The following is an 18503-nucleotide window of genomic DNA, read 5'->3' on the forward strand; positions in this document are numbered from 1 at the left end:
GTATTCATTTTTTAATTCCAAACACATCAAGAATGATGAAAACGATGGTGGTGATTGACAGTGATAATACTGTTCATTTCTTTCCAACTTACAACATGGCAGATGCACTGTTCTGCAAGTAATAATAATGACTATTATTATAGCCTGAAATTACTGGGCATGTGCACACAATGTGCAGACCATCGTGCTAAGCCTTAAATCCGCTCTTTCTCAGTCATATGAACCCTGAGCGTTCTTTTCAATTCACAATTTTTTTCAATTATTTTGTTGTTACGTCATTGCACATTTACAGAGATGCTGAACACATAGCCAAAAAAAATCGTGGATACCTTCATCAAGGCTTCTCAAGTATTAACGTTTTGCTGTATTCCTAAAATTACAGATTTTTTTTTTTTTTGGTCTTTCTGTCCTTTCTAGGGCCGCACCCTCGGCATATGGAGGTTCCCAGGCTAGGGATGTAATCAGAGCTGTGGCCACCAGCCTATGCCACAGCCACGCCAGATCCGAGCCACATCTTTGACGTACACCACAGCTCATGGCACTTAACCCACTGAGCGAGGCCAGGGATCGAACCTGCAACCTCATGGTTCCTAGTTGGATTCGTTTTCGCTGCGCCATGACGGAAACTCCCACAGAATTCTTATATCCACAACACAACTGAATCAGAGACTTAACATTGATTTGTAGTTCAAGACATTAACTTTTTTTTTTGGCTGCACCCATGGCATATGCCTGTCTGGGAATTGAACCCGAACTTCCACTGTGATCCAAGCCCCTGCACTCGGATCCTTAACCCACTGAACCATAGTGGGAACTCTGATGTTAACTTTTTTTGGACACATTCAAGCCAGTGATTTTCCAGAATGTTCCTCAGTTTGTGTTTGTCTGATGTTGCCTTATGGTTAGATTTTGACTTGTATGCTTCTGTAGGAATCCCACAGAACTGAGGTTGGATTGTCAGGGCCTCATGCTGGGAGGCTGAGGGTCTGTCCTGGAGCTGGTGATGGTGCTTTATCATTTGGTCAAGGTGGCATGTGCCAGGTGTCTCTACCGGAAGTTACTCTTTCACCTTCGTAACCATTAAGTGTCTTAAGGGGAGCTTCTCTGAGACTTTGTATTGTAAATATCCTGTCACTCTTTAACCTATTGTCCCCTAGTTTTAGCATCTATGGACAGTTCTTGCTTGAATCACTTTATTAGCATGGATACCAAATAGTGATTTTTCTAATCTCATCATTTCTTTTTCAGGCGTTAGTTGGTTTTCTGCTGTAAAAAAGAACTTTCTTCCTTTCACCCTTCCTTTCCTCTCTCCACCCTTTCTTTTCGTGAGTGTGGACTCGTGGACTGGAATTTTACTCAGTGGGTTTGAATCTCCCGTTATCTTTTTTTTTTTTGCTGTTTAAGTCATCCCAAATGTATCCAGTGGAGGCTGACTCCTGTGTCTTTTTAACATGCCTCTTGTTTTTTGAGCATTCACTTGTTCGTGCAACACGATAGTCTAGCCTCATTTTGTGCTTTCCCCGCCCCAGCCTCGGAATCAGAATTTTCTCAAGGAACCCTGGCTCCTTTCTTGCAGGATGGTGTTTAGAAATACCGTCTGGTCTCAAGGGGTGTCCATTACTGCTGGGATAGCATTGCTCCCAGGCCCTCTGAGGAGACAGAGCTGGGCAGTGTGAAATTGCGCACGTGTGTGTGTGTGCGCGCGTGCACCATGTTTATAGATACATGCACACCCATCCATACATCCATCCGTTCACATCACATGTCATCTCCATTATCTCTAAATCAACCTCTCTGTGTGTTAAACCACCATGAGTGCACGCTGATGATGCCAGAACGTTCTTGAAATTCACGTCTGTCTAAATGATGTTGCATAATTGCTTCTCGACCTTTTGGCCAAGATCAGGTGTAAATGATGCTGCACAGCCACCCTGCCCCCACCATCAGAGCCACCACCCGTCACATCTATTAAACTGTGGATTAGGTCCTGTCCAGCCCCTTTCCTCGCTGCTCCTGCTCACAAAAGCCCAATGGCCCAAGTTCAGAGAAAGAGACAAGATTCTGAAAAGCTAATTCACTTGTGCAAAGGGGTGTCACTCGTGCACGTGGCAAGCTCGCAGAGAGGAGGGCCTGTCTGCAGGTGACATTTGATCAGGAGGCCTGGGGAGACGGTACTGTCCCAGAAACAAAAAGAGCAAAAGGTGGGAGCAAAAAGAGCTGTTGTCCCCATGGACCTGGGGTCTCTGACCCCCACAGCAGCAAGAAAGCCAAAAGGGGGGGGTGGATGTCCACCTCCCTTGCACCCCACGACCCGTGCTTGTGCCCTGGGTCACTGAAGGTGTCACGTGACATAGACCAGCAGGTGCAGCGATCCACGTGGCGCTGGGGGAATGGGCCTCTGAACGGGCTCGCCTGCGTCACGTCACTGCAGGGTTCGGGTGCGCGTGGCTGCTGTCCTTGCTTGCACAGACCTTGAGCAAGAGGAGGGTGTGATTAGGGAACTGGGCCTCTCTGGGGCGAGGGCGTTTCCTCCCTTGCAGTGAGGCTTTCCTGGGTGAGCTGCTTAAGCACAGAGGCTTAAACAAAACATATTTGTCCCCCCAGCTCCAGGCCGGATATATGCAAAATGTGCAGTCAATAAATGTTGATTTCATTCACGCATCAACAATGAGATCTCTGTTTTGTTGTTGGTTTTTTTGTGTGTTTTTTTTTTTTTGCTGTTGCTTTCTAAGGCTGTATCCACAGCATATGGAAGTTCCCAGGCTAGGGGTTGAATTGGAGCTGCACCTGCAGGTCTACCGCAGGCACAGTAACACAGGATCCGAGCTGCATCTGTGACCTGTACCAAAGCTCATGGCAATGTCAGATCCTTAACCTTCTCTGCAGGGCCAGGGATTGAACCCATCTCCTCATGGATCCTAGTCAGATTTGTGACCGCTGAACCACGACGGGAACTCTCTGAGATCTCTGTTATGTGCCAGGCAGGGGACCGACTCTGGGGAGTTCCCATCCTATAGCAAAGAGCGGGGAAGGGAGGAGACTGATGGAGCAGGAAAAAATATATATGAATGGCACTGTCGGGGGCTAGCAGGGGACCAGGGGGCAGTGTAGGTGTGGTGGTCCAGGAAGGTCACTTGGAGGAGATGTTTATGGAACCAAGTCCCACGGCTGATAAGACAGAGAGGACAAACAGTGCCGAGTGGGGGGAGCAGGGGGCTGCCAATCAAAGGCCAGGCCTGGCCGGGGACTCATTTAATCTCCGCCAGGGACTCTCTAGGGGCCTGCATCCCGGAGAGCCAGGCCTGTTTTCTCCACGGCATCCTTTCCAGGCCTGAAGAGTCCCTGGGTCTGGGCACTGTCCCTCATACCTCCAGCATTTCCTCCAAAAAGAAAAAAAAAAAAAAGTGATCAGCCGGCCCGCAGACGGACGAGAGGCCAAGGCATTTTGCATAGATCTCAGCACAGCCGGCGGTCATTAGCTGTGACAGTGGACAGCAGGGGAAAGCTGGTGGGATTCCTGTGGCCAATAACCTTTAAGAAAAGAGCACTGGTTCCAGGAACAGGGGCCTGTTTCCCCGGAAGAGAGGAGGCCTGGCGCCGGCCTCCTGAATATCTGAGAGGCTGTCAGGGGGAGGAGGATGCACTTGCCCTGGGCGGCTTAGAGGAGGGAATCCAAGAGGAATGAGTGAAAGTCATTGGTTTCAGTTCACGGGGTGCTTCTTCTTCCTTCTCATCCCCCAGCTGATTCCTGCATCGCTTCATTCCTTCAGTCATTCAGCAAACAAAAGCCTGGCACTGTGCCCAGCGCTGGAGGCAAAACAGAACAAGATAAGGGCTGTGTCCTCAGGATGTTAAGAATTTAATGGGAGAAACAGACGGATGAGCTGATCCGTGGTATACACGGATCCAGTTCCCAGTTCTGTGAGGCCTGAGGCTAGTGCACTTTGGGGAGTTCTCTTTAAGGAAAAGAATGCAACAAGTTCCCGTCATGACGCAGTGGAAATGAATCCAATGAAGAACCATGAGGTTGCAGGTTCGATCCCTGGCCTCGCTCAGTGGGTTAAGGACCCGGTGTTGCCGTGAGCTGTGGTGTAGGTCAGAGACGCAGCTTGGATCCCATGTTGCTGTGGTTGTGGTGTAGGCCGGCAGCTACGGCTCCCATTAGACCCCTAACCTGGGAACCTCCGTATGCCACAACTGCAGCCCTAAAAAGACCAAAAAAAAAAAAAAAAAAGAAGAATGCAAGGTTGGGCACTTAACATACAAACCCTAGACAAGTGGGTTGCCGCCGTGGGGCCCTGGAGCTTAAGCTTCCTTGGCGTGGCCCAGGCCCCCTCTGCGGTGGGGGAAAGTGCTTGTTGTCACTGTACCTGGAGCCACCGGGCTGGCTGGGCATGAGGGTTTGTTCCCTGCAGGAGGCTGGACAAACACTTGGCAGAAAGGCGGGCAGTGGGAATTCTGGTGTCCCTGTAGTAGGGTGGCCTTATCTTCTGGGTCGTCTGAGCTCTTGTTCTTGGACAAGTGCTGCTGGGGTTTTCTTTTTTCTTTTTTTTCCTCTAACTTTTTAAAACTCTTTCAAAAACTCACGTATGGTTGATTTACAGTGTTGTGTCAATTTCTGCTGGACAGCACAGTGACCCAGTTATACTTTCACATATTTGCTTTTTCTCATATCATCCTCCATTGTGTTCTAACCCAAGAGCCTGGACACAGGTCCCTGTGCTGTACAGTAGGACCTCATGGCTTATCCATGGTACATGTAATAGTTTGCTAGTAGCATCCATGTGGCTGCAAATGGAATTATTCCTCTTTTTTATGGCTGTGTAGTATTCCATTGTGTATATGTACCACATCTTCTTAATCCAATCATCTGTTGATGAACATTTAGGTTGCTTCCATGTCTTGGCTATTGTGAACAGTGAGTGCAGTGAGAATTGGGGTGCAAGTATGTCTTTGAATTGTAGTTTTGTCCGGATCTATGCCTAGGAGTGGGGTTTCTGGATCATATGGTAGTTCTATATTTAGTTTTCTGAGCAGTCTCCATACTGTTTTCCAGGGAGGTTGCACTAATTTACATTCCCACCAGCAGCGTAGGGAGGCTTCCTTTTCTCCACACCCTCTTTGCTGCTGGGATTTTCAAAGGCGCTTCCCTTACGGTTCTGCAGGCTGACCTTCTGAGACCTACTTCTGAGACTGTGTTTTAGGAAACTGCCTGGACTTTCAGAGTGTAAGTGTTGGTGGAGTGTCTGTGCGCACACGCAGAGGGCTGACAGGGGCCACCCACCCTTCTGAGAGCCCCCAAGACCCACAGCTTTGACCCCACCACCACTCTGAGAGCCGGCTGCTGTGATTCTCCCTGTTTTACTGATGATGGAACACAGAGAGGTTAAGTGACTTACTCACAGATGCACAGCTAATAAATAGCAAGCTGCATGCTGGAAACACCCCCAGTGGCCAGTATTGGGGAACAGCTAAAGTACAACCACGGATGGGATCTTACCTGTTTGATGAATGCGAAGAGGTCTTACTGGCACGTTGAGATGCTTTGATTAAGTGTAAAGGTGGACTACAGAGGTAGTTAGCACTATCCACAATAACTAAAAGCTAATAGTGCTCGAACCCTCTCCCAGCCTTTGTACCCTCTGGGGATGCTTCTCATGGCTCGTGTGTTCATACTTCCATTCAGTGGGCTTTAACTGAGTCCCTGTTATGTGCCTGGTGCAGGGCATATGGCTGTGACAAACTCAGACGTGCTTTCTGCTGTTATGCAGCTTTGTTGCCTTGCAGGCTTCCGGCTGTGCCTCTGTCCCTGCTTTCTCCCTCCATGTCACCCCAGATGTACCTTCCCGGGGCCCTCGTGGACCCCCAGCCCTCAGACCCAGCCCCTCCCTGCAGGGGCTTGTCCCTCAACTGGAGCATGGGTCAGGCCCTCACAGGCCTCATCCCAGGTGTCAGCAGGTGTAGCTCCTACCTTATCATCTTCCAGAAGGGTCAGGCTCCTGGCAGCTGCAGGGAGTGCCCTGCTCCCCGGACGTCCAAAGAGCCAGCCCTGATGGACATCTGGGCTGGAAGGAAGGAAGCAAGGGCCCTGGATTCCTAAGAACAAGCTTCCAGACGGTTCTCCACTTGCCAGCTGTTCTTTTTTAACCCACCGAGCTTTGTTCTCTTGATAAACGGGGCCAGTCTCATCCAGCAGGAAAGACGGACCCCTTCGGAACCTGAGCTCTCTCTGGTTCAAGGTCCCAGCAGGGGACCCGCCTGGCGGGCACCTGCGTCTGCCTCTCTCCAGCTCTTGGGCAGGAATTTTGCTTTTCTGTGACTCAGCTTCTCCTTCTGTAAGAAAGGAGAAAAATCACAGGACCCTTTGGGAGGGATGCTGAGGATTAAATGAGATAATGATTCAGGAAGCTGGGCACGGTGTCTGGCCCACAGCACGTGCCGGGTACAGTACAGCCATGTTCTTGTTATCACCGTGTTATAGCTGAGCTGCTCTGGTGGCACGTGGGTGAGCGGTGAGGGTGGCTGAGAAGGGGTCTGGCTCCAGCAAAGACCTTTCTTCCGGGCAAGGATGGACATTGCAGGGGTGGCTTCTGTGGCCGGGCCCAGAGGCCTTAACGATGCTGGAGTCACAGGAGGAGGGAAAATCCACCCAGAGCGTGGACGTCTGCTCTGTGCTTTCAGGAGCCAAGTCCCCAGCCCGAGACATCCTTAGAAGAGTGGTTTGTACTCAAGTTGGGTCCAGCCGATAAGCGTTTGGACACTTACCAATAATAACCTTTTTGTTCCCAAGGCATCCGATTGTGCCTTTCCTGCTTTCAGTGACTGTGCCCCTTCAGGCCCCGGGACAGAGTCCAGTTCCGTAGCAGGACAGCCAGGGCCATCACGACCTGGGCCCTGCCAAGATTCCTGGCCTTACTACTGCTCCCTGTGATTGCAAAATGCCTCTCAGCAACCCCCGTCAGGGAACTTTGGAAAAAACCCGAAGTTTATCCCTTGTAAGCTCTGGAGGCACATGGCATGGCTGGGGCCATGCAGGAAGGTGGTTGGGGGGGTGCAGTTGGCATACACAGAGCTGGGGTTCTGCCTTGATTGGGATCGAGGCGGCGTCCCCCGTGTTTTGCAGAATCACTCTATTGGCATATTTAAAGCAGAGGAGTGAGAATTACAGCATGGGAAGGGTAAGACGAGGCCACCCATAAGGTCAGTTGTCTAGATCCCTCAGGGCTTTCGAGAATAGGGAAGTGAATGGGTGGGGCCACCTGGCTGTTTCTCAAGTTTGTAGCTGTAGTGACGTGTTTATTCAAGAAGAACAATCATCTTTGAAATAGATGCTTAATGTGAAAAGCTTCATGTCAGCCACTTATTTTACCACCAAAAAAGCTAACTGGTGAACATTTACGCACAGATGCACAGATACAGATGTTTGGCTTTAGATGGGGACGTAGATAGGGCTGCCTGCTTTGTTCTCATTACCCTAAATAACATTCCCTCTAAATGAAGTCACTTCCCTGCGTCCATCGTCCTTCCTGCAAAACTCAACTCTAGCACCATCTCTTCGCATCCTCTGCCACCCCTCCTCCTTCCAAATGTCCCCAAACACCTCGTGCGTGTCTGACTCTCATCACACTGACCCCACTCCGGTGCCTGGCTTTGGAGCGTGTCCCTGTTCGCTGTTGGCCCGGGAGCTCCACGGAGAACAGGAGCGCGTGATGCATCTTCACGGGGCCGTACGGAGAACCCACCTGTGCCAGGTGCATCTCTGCATCTCCAGGGCCGAGAACGGGCATCTGAAAGCTGGCACAGTTTGCCCACTTGTCTCAGCCCCAGAGCCAGCCCTGGCTATTGGTGTTGGTTTGGTAAACACGAGGTCCAGCCACTTGACTGCTCTGCTGGGCTGGACGCAGGCCTGGGCCTCCTTGGGGCTTATTTCTATCTTCCCCTCCTCTGGCATCACCCTGCCTGCCCCACTTCCACGGACCTCCGCCTCCAGCTTTTGGAGAGCCGGAGGTGGGGGAGCCTGTGTCTGTGGGCTCATGGTCCTTACGGGCCGGCCACCTTCTCTGTGTTGCCCACAGCTCGGTCACCCCGGGTGCTTGCAGAACCTTTGCTGTTTATAGATCCGCACGCCTTGGCCTCTGTGAAGCAGGCACGTCCTGCCAGAATGGCCCACCGACCTCTCGGATCAGGATAATGAGGCAGAGGAAGAAGGACGTGGGAGGGAACCAAGGCCAACCTGTCTGAGAGCCACTTGGGCCAGCGTGTCCTGTGCACTGTGTCAGGGGCTGCGCAGGCGAGAGACGCCACCGGGGGCTCAAGGACCTTCACATAGACACTCAGTCTCAGCCACTGAACATACCCTCCGTGCTGGGGGATGGGCCCTCAGAAAAGGGGGAGGAAGGGAAGGTCTTTGGGGCAGGGGAGGGGGATATGCTCCTTTTAGAGGCTGAGTGTGTGGAGCTGGCTCCCTGTACTGTGAAACCAAGGCAGATGGACGGTCACTTAACCAGAACCTCTTGGAGAGCAGAGGCCCTCTCCTTCCCCACTTGAGTCCTTGGTCCCTGCGTCAAGGAGGGGCCACGTGGTGAGTGAACATCTGTCCTGAACAATTGTCAGACCGTACACCTGTCGAAGGTTCTGGCAGGTGGCGGTACCGCAGGACTTGGCGTCTCCGTTTCTGCATGTCTGTGTGTGTCTCCCCGCGCCACGCACTGAACATCTTTATGCTTTCGGCAGTTTTCTTCCTGTGAACTCTGTCCTTGTGATAAGTTCCCTGGAGAGAGATCCTGAGGATGTTTTTAGGGTTCTTGCCACCTGCTGGTAATTGTGACGTTGTCCTGGGATAAAGGGAGGAAGGCGGATGGGGACAGGAGCTGGAGGACGATTCCCGCTGGGACTGCTAGAGGGACCAGGGCCAAGGCCAGAGGCAGCAGCGGTGGGATCTTGTGATGGCCAGCGGATCTGCTCTCGGCTGGGCCCAGTGTCGCCCACCCCCGTGCACACACACACATGTAGGGAGAGGTGTGTTGGCTGTCGCAGCATCTGGGGAGTCTCCTGGCATTTTGTAGGGAAGGGCCAGGGGTGCTGCACACCTGCGGCGTGGCCAGCCCTGCCCTGGGTAGGAAGGCTGGTCTAGTCCAAATTGCCAGAGACTCTGAGGGAGATTTGGCATCAAGCAGCAAGGCAGCAGTACTAAAATTTTTGGTTTTCAAGGCCGCATTACACTCTTGACATTACTGATGGCACTGAAGAGCTTTTGTGTCTATTATCTTTTAACGTGTATCATGTGAGTTACTAAAAATTGAGAAATTCTTTTTTTTTCTGCCAGGGCCACATCTGCAGCATGAGGAAATTCCCAGGCTGGGGGTTGACTCATAGCTGCAGTTGCCAGCCTACAGCACAGCCGCAGCAACAGCAGATCCGAGCCACATCTGCGACCTACACTGCAGCTTGCAGCAAGGCCAGAGATCAGACCCTCATTCTCATGGTTTTTAACCCGCAGAGCCACAATGGGAACTCCAAGAAATTCTTTATATGTTGATCATTTTAAAATAATAATAGGGAGTTCCCATTGTGGCTCCGTGGGTTAAGGACTGGACATTGTCTCTCTGAGGATACAAGTTCGATCCCTGGCCTCCCTCAGTGGGCTAAGGATCCAGCATTGGGTCAGGCTGTGGCGTAGGTTGCAGATGCAGCTCGGATCTCGTGTGGCCCTGGCTGTGGTGTGGGCTGGAAGCTGCAGCTCCGATTTGACCCTTAGCCTGGGAACTTCCATATGCCGTGGGTGTGATGGTAAAAAGAAAAGGGGAATAAATAAAAATAACAATAAATTCATTGCATAATAACGTAAGTATAGTGAAAAATAGCTACTTTCCAAACAAAAAAGAAAAGCAGTAAACGTAGTATTGTTTTACTCATCCCCTCACCTCTGGCCTGAGAGTGAGCATGGGAAAGCAAATGATGTCTTGCTATTACTGTGAAAATGGTTTTGGTGTCATAGACCCCCTGGCAGGGCCTCAGTGACCCCTGGGAGGGGGGCGTCCCTGGAACATAATTTCTGAAGCACAAGTGCAAGGTTAAGATTATGCCTTTTGAAGCAGGCTGCCCGTGGGGGAAGCGGAGGTCAAGTGCAGGTTCACCTGCATCCAGGCGGGTGACCCTAGGCAAGATAGGTAACTTTCCCGTGCCTCACTTCCATCCTCTATAAAATGGGATAACAGTACCTGCTTCACAGGATTATTGGGAATTAAACAAGCTAATATGCATAACACTCTTGGAGAACAGTGTTGCCTGGTACATATTAAATGCTGTGTAAATTTTATATCAATAAGTACGTATCGGAGTTGCTGCCGTGGCTCAGTGGTTAACGAACCTAACAAGTATCCATGAGGACACAGGTTTCATCCCTGGCCTTGTTCAGTGGGTTAAGGATCTGGCATTCCTGTGCACTGTGGTGTAGGTCACAGATGTGGCTTGGATCCTGTGTTGCTGTGGTTGTGGTATAGGTCTGTAACTACAGCTCTGATTTGACCCCAAGCCTGGGAGCTTCCATATGCAGCAGGTGTGGCCCTAAAAAGCAAAAAAAAAAAAAAAAATGCATATGCACATACGTGCTGTAGATGTATGCATGTGTGTATACGTGTACGTATCATGCTATGTAAGTACACATACATGTGTATATGCCTCACTGTATACACACCCTGCATGTGCATATGTGTATGTACGCAGGTCATACTACATAGAGACTATATACACGTGTGTGTGTGTGTTTAGGCCAGTAGAAAACAGTTTTCAGTCACTATGGCAAAAGCCACCCATTTCACCTCGCTTGTAAGAACCTGACTCTTTAACAGAGCCATGTCTGAAGGCAGCATTTTCGTCCCGTCACCAGGGTGCAGGGCACGGAGGCGACACATTGTGCTCAGGGACTGCCTCACAGGAATGACTAGAAATGCGGGACCCAGGTGAGAGCTCGGCTGTGCCCACACTGGGGGCCACGTGTCAGCCCAGCGCGTGCTCCCCAGAGCCCCGATCCAGGGCTTGGCGACACTGCTGACGCTCCTTCTCGTGTCTCTTCTCCTCCCTTTGCCGGCGAAGTGACTGTCTTCCTTTAGCCACCTGATTGAGAACATCTGGCCGGCGGGGCAGACATCAAAGCAGGAGCCCCCCCTCGAGGGCCCCAGGGGTCCCCAGAAGCCCCAGGCTGCTCCTGATGGCTCGGGGGATGCTCGGTCAGCGGCGCGGCTCACACAGTGTTTTCCTGAAATGCTTTTTGTCCGGAAGCGCTCAGTGTGAGCTTTGCAAAGCTCAGCCTCAGCCTTTGAAAATCCACATCAGTTCCAAAAAAAAAAAAAAAAGATAAAAGGTCAGCGTGGATGATTCAGCCACAGCATTTGAACCCAAGGAGGAGGAATCCGGAGGGTCTCTTGGTAAAGCACTGGCTCCTCTTCCACCTGCTTCATTCATTCATTCGACCAATAAACACTGATGGGACCCCCTCCTAGTGCCGGGCGGGTCCAGTGAGCTGGGGCTGCTTCTGTCAGCGGATGACAATTCCTTGTGAGATGGACGTGGGTTTCTGATAAAGGACGGAGTTAACACCTCGGTTCAAGGGTTTGTAGCAGACGGGAGAAGAGAGGAGGAGAGTTGGGAGCCTGCTGGGGGCGGCGACGGGCTGGGCACGGTGAGAGCAGAAAGGTGCGCAGAGACCTGGAGGTGGTGAGGGATCCAGGTGGGCACTGGGGGGTGGGGGGGGACAGTGGTGGCCAAGCCCTGGGCGGGAGGGGTGCGCCTGGTGAATCTGACAGGCAGAGGACTCAGGCTGCCCTGCTGAGTGAGTGAGGGGCCAGCAGAGGGTCAGAGAAGAAAGGGGATGAGGACTGTAGAGGCGCTTGTTTCCAAGGGTGACCCTGTGCTGCTGCTGCCTTTTTTTTTTTTTTTTTTTTTTTTTTTTTTTTTTTGGCTTTTCAGGGCCACATCTAAGGCATATGAAGGTTCCCAGGCTCTGGACTGAATTGGAGCTATAGCTGCCAACCTACACCACAGCCACAGCAACTTGGGATCCAAGCTGCATCTGTGACCTACACCACAACTCACAGCAATGCCCGATCCTTAACCCACTGAGTGGGGCCAGGGATTGAACCTGGGTCCTTCTGGATACCTAGATGGGTTCGTTACAGCTTTGCCACAGTAGGAACTCTGACCCTGTGCTTCTTGATGGACTTGAGTGACTCCCTGTGACTAATTTCTTAAGCTTCTTCAATTAATTACTCAGCCTCGCTCCCTCTGGGAAACCACCCCAGAGCCGTGACTGGGCCTGGAGCGCCTCGTCTGGGCTCCCATGTCGGCCTCCAGCCTCGATTCCCGAACTCAGATGAAGTTAATCCACCTTCCAGATTAAGACCCGTTAGCTGGGTTTTTCAGTTTTCCATCTGCCAAGCGGGCAGCAGCTGGTCCTGGGTTTTGTGACCTCCTGCTCTTGTCCAGGAGCCCACCCCCCCAGCCCCCCAGCCTCTAAGCCCCAGGGCCTTTCTGAAATTTCCGCTCTCCTAGGACCCTTTTCATCCTGTCCCCCCAAATAGACCAGTCTCTCCTCTATCAGAAGCTGCTCAGATTGGAGTTTCTTTGTGACTGACTTAGGGATCCGGCATTGTCACTGCTATGGCTCGAGTTAGATCCATGGCCCCAGAAACTTCCACATAAGAAGGGTGCAGCCAAAAAAAAAAAAAAGAAGGATTCGTTAAAAAAAAAAAAAAAAAAAAAAAGTAGAACCTGCTCAAATTTTCTTGGTGCCCTGCCTTTCGCAGGCGCTCAGCACATTTTGCCTGGCATTTGCCGGTCACATTCCCCCGCTGGATGCTAAATTCCATAAGGCAAGGGACCCCGCCTGAGCTCTGTGTATGTCATCTTCCTGTGGCTGGAGAGGGTTGGGGATGCAGACATGCCGCTACAAGACCGGAGGACCGAGCCTTGGGTGCCTGGCTGTGCAGCGCTCCTGTGCCCACCGCCCCCCACCCCACACCCCCGCCCTCTCTGGCTACTGCCCTCCCCACGCAGTACCTGCAGCTCCCATGCATCCTTGCCTGGCCCAGCCTGTCCCTCTGCCCAGAGGGGACCTTCTCTTATTTCTTCACCTAGCGGGTCACCTGCTGGCCATTCCTAACTCACCCGAAGGGCCAGCTCCTTGGGAAACTGCCTGATGCCCCTGCCCCTTTAGTGCCAGCCCCTCCCCCATTTTGGTGGCCTTTTCTTTCTCCCACAGCAGCCTGGGAGGCTCTGAGGTGCCAGAAGGATTCCTGTAGCCCTGTCCTCAGAGCCCTCGGGGTCTAGAGTAGGAGCAGTGAACTCTTTCTGTAGAGGGCCAGAGAGAGTAAATATTTTCGTCTTTGTGGGCCAGGTCGTCTGTGTTGTGACTGCTCCGGTCTGCCCTGGCGGTGCAAAAGCAGCCACAGGCAACGCAAAAGTGAACAGGCGGAGCTGTGTTCCAGTAAAACTGCATTTAGCAAAATAGGCGGCCGGCCAGATTTGGCCTCTGGGTGGTCATTTGCTGAATCCTGGCTTGACTGAGCCTTGGCCGTGGAGGCCAGCAGCTTGACTCGCACACGGACGCACTGTTGGCTGATGCCCTGGGGACCCCCGGGGTGGGGACAGGGGCTCTCCCAGAGCTCGGGAGCACCCTTGGTGACTAAGGTGCCTGACACAGGGCTGGTCCCTGCGCCTTCCCTCCCAGCGCTGGATTCCTAGGAAGGGCCGGGCGTGGTCTCTGGGGCCCCTGGGCGTGGAACCCGGCCCCTCCTCCGAGTGCACGTTTCTGCACTGACTTTACCGGCTGAGGCTGGGTAGCACACCCTGGACGTGGCCCTGGAGGACTCAGCTCAGCCCTCCAGATGCTGCTGTCCTAGAAACGCCTTCCCCGTGGTGGCAGCCTGCAGACCGCTAAGCACCCGGCCTTAACCACAGAGCTGTGCTGGGGCCTGGGGCACCTGGAGCTTCCTGTCCACCCTTAGTCCCTGAAAGGGAGGCCCTGAGGTGTCATACCCGGCGGGAGGCAAGCTCTTCCCTTCTTGCTTCTGCGCATCCTGGGCTCTGCATGGGCCTGTTGCGTCCCGACACACATGTAGGCGGTGCCTTGTATGCTCCAAGTACACACGTTATTTAATCATCATAACCACCTATCCCGGGGGTATTGTTAGCCTGATGTTCCACAGGGCATACTGAGTCACAGAGGTTATACAGCGCGGGGGCAGAGCTGGGGTTTGAACCCAGCGATCTGACCCAGGGCCTTGGCTCATGACTTCCCATGCCATGCTCACATGCAATAGAAAGGATGCAGAGCTGGAGGGAACCAGGGTGGATCCAACTCACCCATCACCCAATCCCCTCTCTCCTGCCAGGACACAATTGCACAGAGAACTCAAGCAATCGGCTGAAGGTCACACAGCATGGGTAGTAGAGGCAAGATTTGAAGCTTGGTGATTTGATTTCTGATCCAGTGCTTTATCCATGAGCCCAGACCCCTCTGAAACCCTGTACAAAAAGAGGTGAGCCCTCTCCCCCCAGAACAATGCAACCTCTTGTCTTTGTTCAAAAGGTGCGCCTTCTCCAGGAAGTAACGGTACAGACATGCACCTTAGTTAACATGGGTGGGTTATCTGGTTCTGGAAGCAGCTAGATCTGGGCTCAAGAATCAGTACTCAGGTGGGGCTTGGGCAACGCTCCCCTCTCTGACCGTCTGACTGCTCATCTGAAGCCTCAAGGCTGCCCTTGGCTGAGTTGTTCTGAGAGCCGAGTTCCATGGTGTATCTGGCATCACAGAGTCCTTGGCCCTCAGCTAGTGTGGCCTCTGGTCCCCGCTTCCTCATTCGCTTCCCCCCCCCCCCCCCCGCACCAGGGATGTGCCAGCACCCTCCCACCCACTGCGCCTGCTGCAGAACTTGGTCCCACGATTCCTCTTTCCAGCAGCCGCCCTGCCCTCACTTGGCGGTATTGCAAGTCCAGGAAACCACGCTGGGCTATTTCCACCCCAGGGGCCGAGGCAGCTCACTTTTTTGTTCTTGCCCCGTAATTGCAGGGTTTTACAGTGGTTTTTCTGTTGCCTGAAAGTCCCAGTATTCGCTCTGTTTCTCTCTGACATGTAATCGTATCTTAGGAACCCACAGCAATTAGGCCCCTGGCCCTCAGAGGATGCTGTTTTTCTATGGAGACAGATGTCTGGATGAAAAGGAAGGCATTTGCTGGTTGTAGCGAAGTCTGTGATTAGGCAAACCCTTTAATGAAGCCTCTGCATGGATTTGCTGGCTCTGGATGGTTGGGGAACCTTACAGTCTTGATGAACTATTTTCTGGCTTCCTTCTTCTTGATCCTACAATCTGTAGGAGCCCAGACCTGGATGCTGGCTGGAGAACGGCAGAGGGCAAGGGTCTCTGGTGTCCAGGGCTGGGGCGTTGTCATGTCTGCAGAGGTGGGGGTATCCTCAGCTCAGGTGCTTGGCAGCATTCAGGCTGCCTGGGGTCCAGCCCTGCCTTCCAGGCAAGGCAACCTTTGGGGGAAACTGAAAAAAAGTGGCAAGATCCACTCGTTTGCAAAACGGTGATGTCAGCCCGAGGTGGCAGTATTGCTTGGTGGTCAAACTCTCTCCTGGGGGTACGGCCTGGGTTTGTGTGCTGGTTTTACCACTTACAGGCTGGGTGACCTTGGATAAGTTCTTAACCTCTCTGTGTTTCAGATTTTCATCTGAAAAATTGGGATGGTAATAACTAGCTCAACCCTCGTTAAAATATTTGTTGAGGGGCCATAGATGTTACGCGGGAATAACATTGACCCCAGCGCAGACCTGCAGGAGGTCCTGGGACTCCCAGCTGACTGTGTCCTTGACACTGAGGGCGAGAGGTGGCTGGCCACGCTGGCCTCCATCCACAGCAGCATGAGTCGTCTGAGTCTTTACATAACTCCCGATCCATGCCCCCTTGAGGTAGGTGCTAGTTTTAGCATCACCATTCCTGCTTTACAGAGGAGGAGAAAAAGGCACAGAGAGGTTAAGAGACTTGCCCAGGGGTGCCCAGCAACGGTTGGCAAAGACTCAGACTCAGACAACTCGGCCCCGAGTCTGTGTGTTTAACCACTCAGACCGCTTTACTGACTCTCAGTGTGGAGGGAACAACAGCTGCCACGTGCATGGTTGTCGCCATGTGACATGTGCTGGGACAGAGGCAGACACGGGCCACCCGGGCCTGTCCGTCCTTTTGCTGGTGCGGCCTGGACCTCTCTGTCTCTGCCCCTGTGGTGCTTGGAGGCCCGAGCCACCCCCCCCAGGCAGGGCTGCACCCCACTCTCCCCAGGAGGCCACGCAGCTCCCCTCTGGTCTGATCCGAAGGCGGGAGGCCCCCCAGAGCGGGCGGGGAGCCACTGAGCAAGGCGGAGGTGGGGCACAGACCCATCTGTTTGGAATTAGACAGGAACTGAGCACAGTTGGCCAGAAAGCAGTCATTTGAAGCCAAAAAACTGAGTTTGGAAACACTGGGCAAGAGTCTCAGCAGAGCCGACGCTTCTTCTGCGATTCCATCTCAGTCTTTACTCCAAGGCCTGTTTGCCCAGCACCTTCTTCACACTGGACTGGGGATGGACACCGGCGCAGGGTGGTGGGGGGCCTTTCTCTGGCCTGGGATGCTGGAAGGAGGGGGCAGTGTGCTAGGGCACACCTCGAGCCCAGGGAGGGTCCTTACTCCGGGGGGGGACAAAAGTGACAAATAGCATTAATAGTATTTATGGAGTTCCCACCGTAGCACAGTGGGTTAAGACCCAGACTGCAGTGCAGTGGGTTAAAGGATCCAGCAGCTGCGGCTCAGATTCAGTCCCTGGCTGGGGAACTTCTGTATGCGTGGGTGCGACCGTAAAAAAACTAATAATAGTGATAGTATTTCTGATGTGCTTACAGGGTGCCAGCAGCTTGGCATCTGATCTCCTGGGTCCGGATTAGGTTTGCCTTCAGTTGGTGAGTGGAACCTGGGCCCTTAGGGGTTAACTAGCAAAATGCCCATGGCTGATGAGCGACTCTGCTGGGGTGTGAACCCAGGATTCTAGATGCCAGCGCTCAGCTCGTGGGCCAGCTGGGGTGTAGCATAAACTACTCTGGGGGTCAGAGCATAAGCCTGAGTCTCATTCCTTGCTTTGTCTCGTACCAGCTGTGTGGCCTCAGGCAAGTCGGGCAACCTCTCTGAGCCTCAAACCTTCTGCTGTGGCACATAATACATGACATTGACATATGTTCCCACCAGGATAGTGCGAGCAGATCCACCCATTTCGAGCCTGTGACGGTGGTTTGAAAGGCGGAGAAGGACCTCTCAGTGCTCCTGGATGAACAGGCTTTTGGTTGGGTTGGAGAGGGGAAGGTGGGGTTGGGTGGGGCCCTAGGGAGCCTCAGAATCCAGGGACAGTGTTCCCGAGCCTTTATTCTTGGGAGGCGGGGCTGGCCTGGCTGCGTCTGCATTCTCACACACCCTCGCTGGCCTCCTCTGCTGCTTCCTAGTTTCCCTTTTCTGCTGTGGATCTAAGCCTCTGGAAATGAAATCTCAAATCCTGGGAGGCTTTCGCATTAAATACAGCCCTTGAGAGCTTGCTAGGTCAAGGTCCTGGGGACAAGCTTCAGGTGGCTGGAGAAAAAGGTGCACCATTTTCCAGGGCTTGGGGTAGGTTTGTGGGGGGTAGTTTTATTACATGCTCAGAAAAGTAGCCATGACCACTGAAGAAAGTCCTGCAAAGAGAGGAAGTGTGAAAAAGAAATCTCTCAGAACCACCCCTCCTGGAAAGTACCTATCTTAACACTTTGGAGAATTTCCTTTTGCTGTATGTTTTTCAGTTCCTGTATTGTTACATCTGTCATTCTGATCCTGGTGTTATTTCCTTTGTCTTTTAACAATTTAACAGTGTAGCAGATGTTTCGTCCTTGTTATTTTAAATTCCTCATGAGTGTTAGTGAGATGCAGACTTTTCCATGGTATGACAGCTATTTCTCATACCACGATACACTTAGTAATCTCCTTAAGGTGGATTGTGTTGGAGCTCTGTGGCATTTTGCTACGAAAAATAACAGGATGGTAGATAAAGAAGTTGTGGTTTTTATATACCATGGAATATTACTCAGCCGTAAAAAAGAACGAAATCCTGCCATTGGCAGTAATGTGGGTGAACCTAGGGGGTATTATGCTAAGTGAAAAAAGTCAGGCAGAGAAAGACAAACACTGTCTGATTTCACTTCTATGTGGAATCTAACACACAAAACAAACGAACAACCATAACAGAATAGAAACAGAGTTTTAGAGATAGACAGCAATAAATGAGTCACAGCTATGAAATATGCAATGGGGGGGGATATAGTCAGTAAGTATGTACCATCTTTTTTTTTTTTTTTTTTTTTGCCATTTCTTGGGCCGCTCCCTCGGCATGTGGAGGTTCCCAGGCTAGGGATCAAATCGGAGCTGTAGCCACTGGCCTACGCCAGAGCCACAGCA

The 18503-nt window shown here is 52.2% G+C and overlaps 1 protein-coding gene across 4 annotated transcripts in view; it reads left to right on the forward strand.

Annotated features, from left to right (window-relative positions):
- The window catches only part of ST3GAL1 (ST3 beta-galactoside alpha-2,3-sialyltransferase 1), a 96562-nt gene that overhangs the window by 23554 nt on the left and 54505 nt on the right, over positions 1-18503 (forward strand). The window contains exon 3 of one of the 4 annotated variants that reach the window (XM_013996463.2): positions 14391-14537. The exons of the other annotated variants lie outside the window; for them this stretch is intronic. The gene's annotated coding sequence lies outside the window, so the exon portion shown is untranslated. The remainder of the gene's footprint in view (positions 1-14390; positions 14538-18503) is intronic. 4 annotated transcript variants of the gene reach the window in all.

This window comes from Sus scrofa, chromosome 4 (assembly GCF_000003025.6).
Source record: "Sus scrofa isolate TJ Tabasco breed Duroc chromosome 4, Sscrofa11.1, whole genome shotgun sequence".
Lineage (NCBI taxonomy): Eukaryota > Metazoa > Chordata > Mammalia > Artiodactyla > Suidae > Sus > Sus scrofa.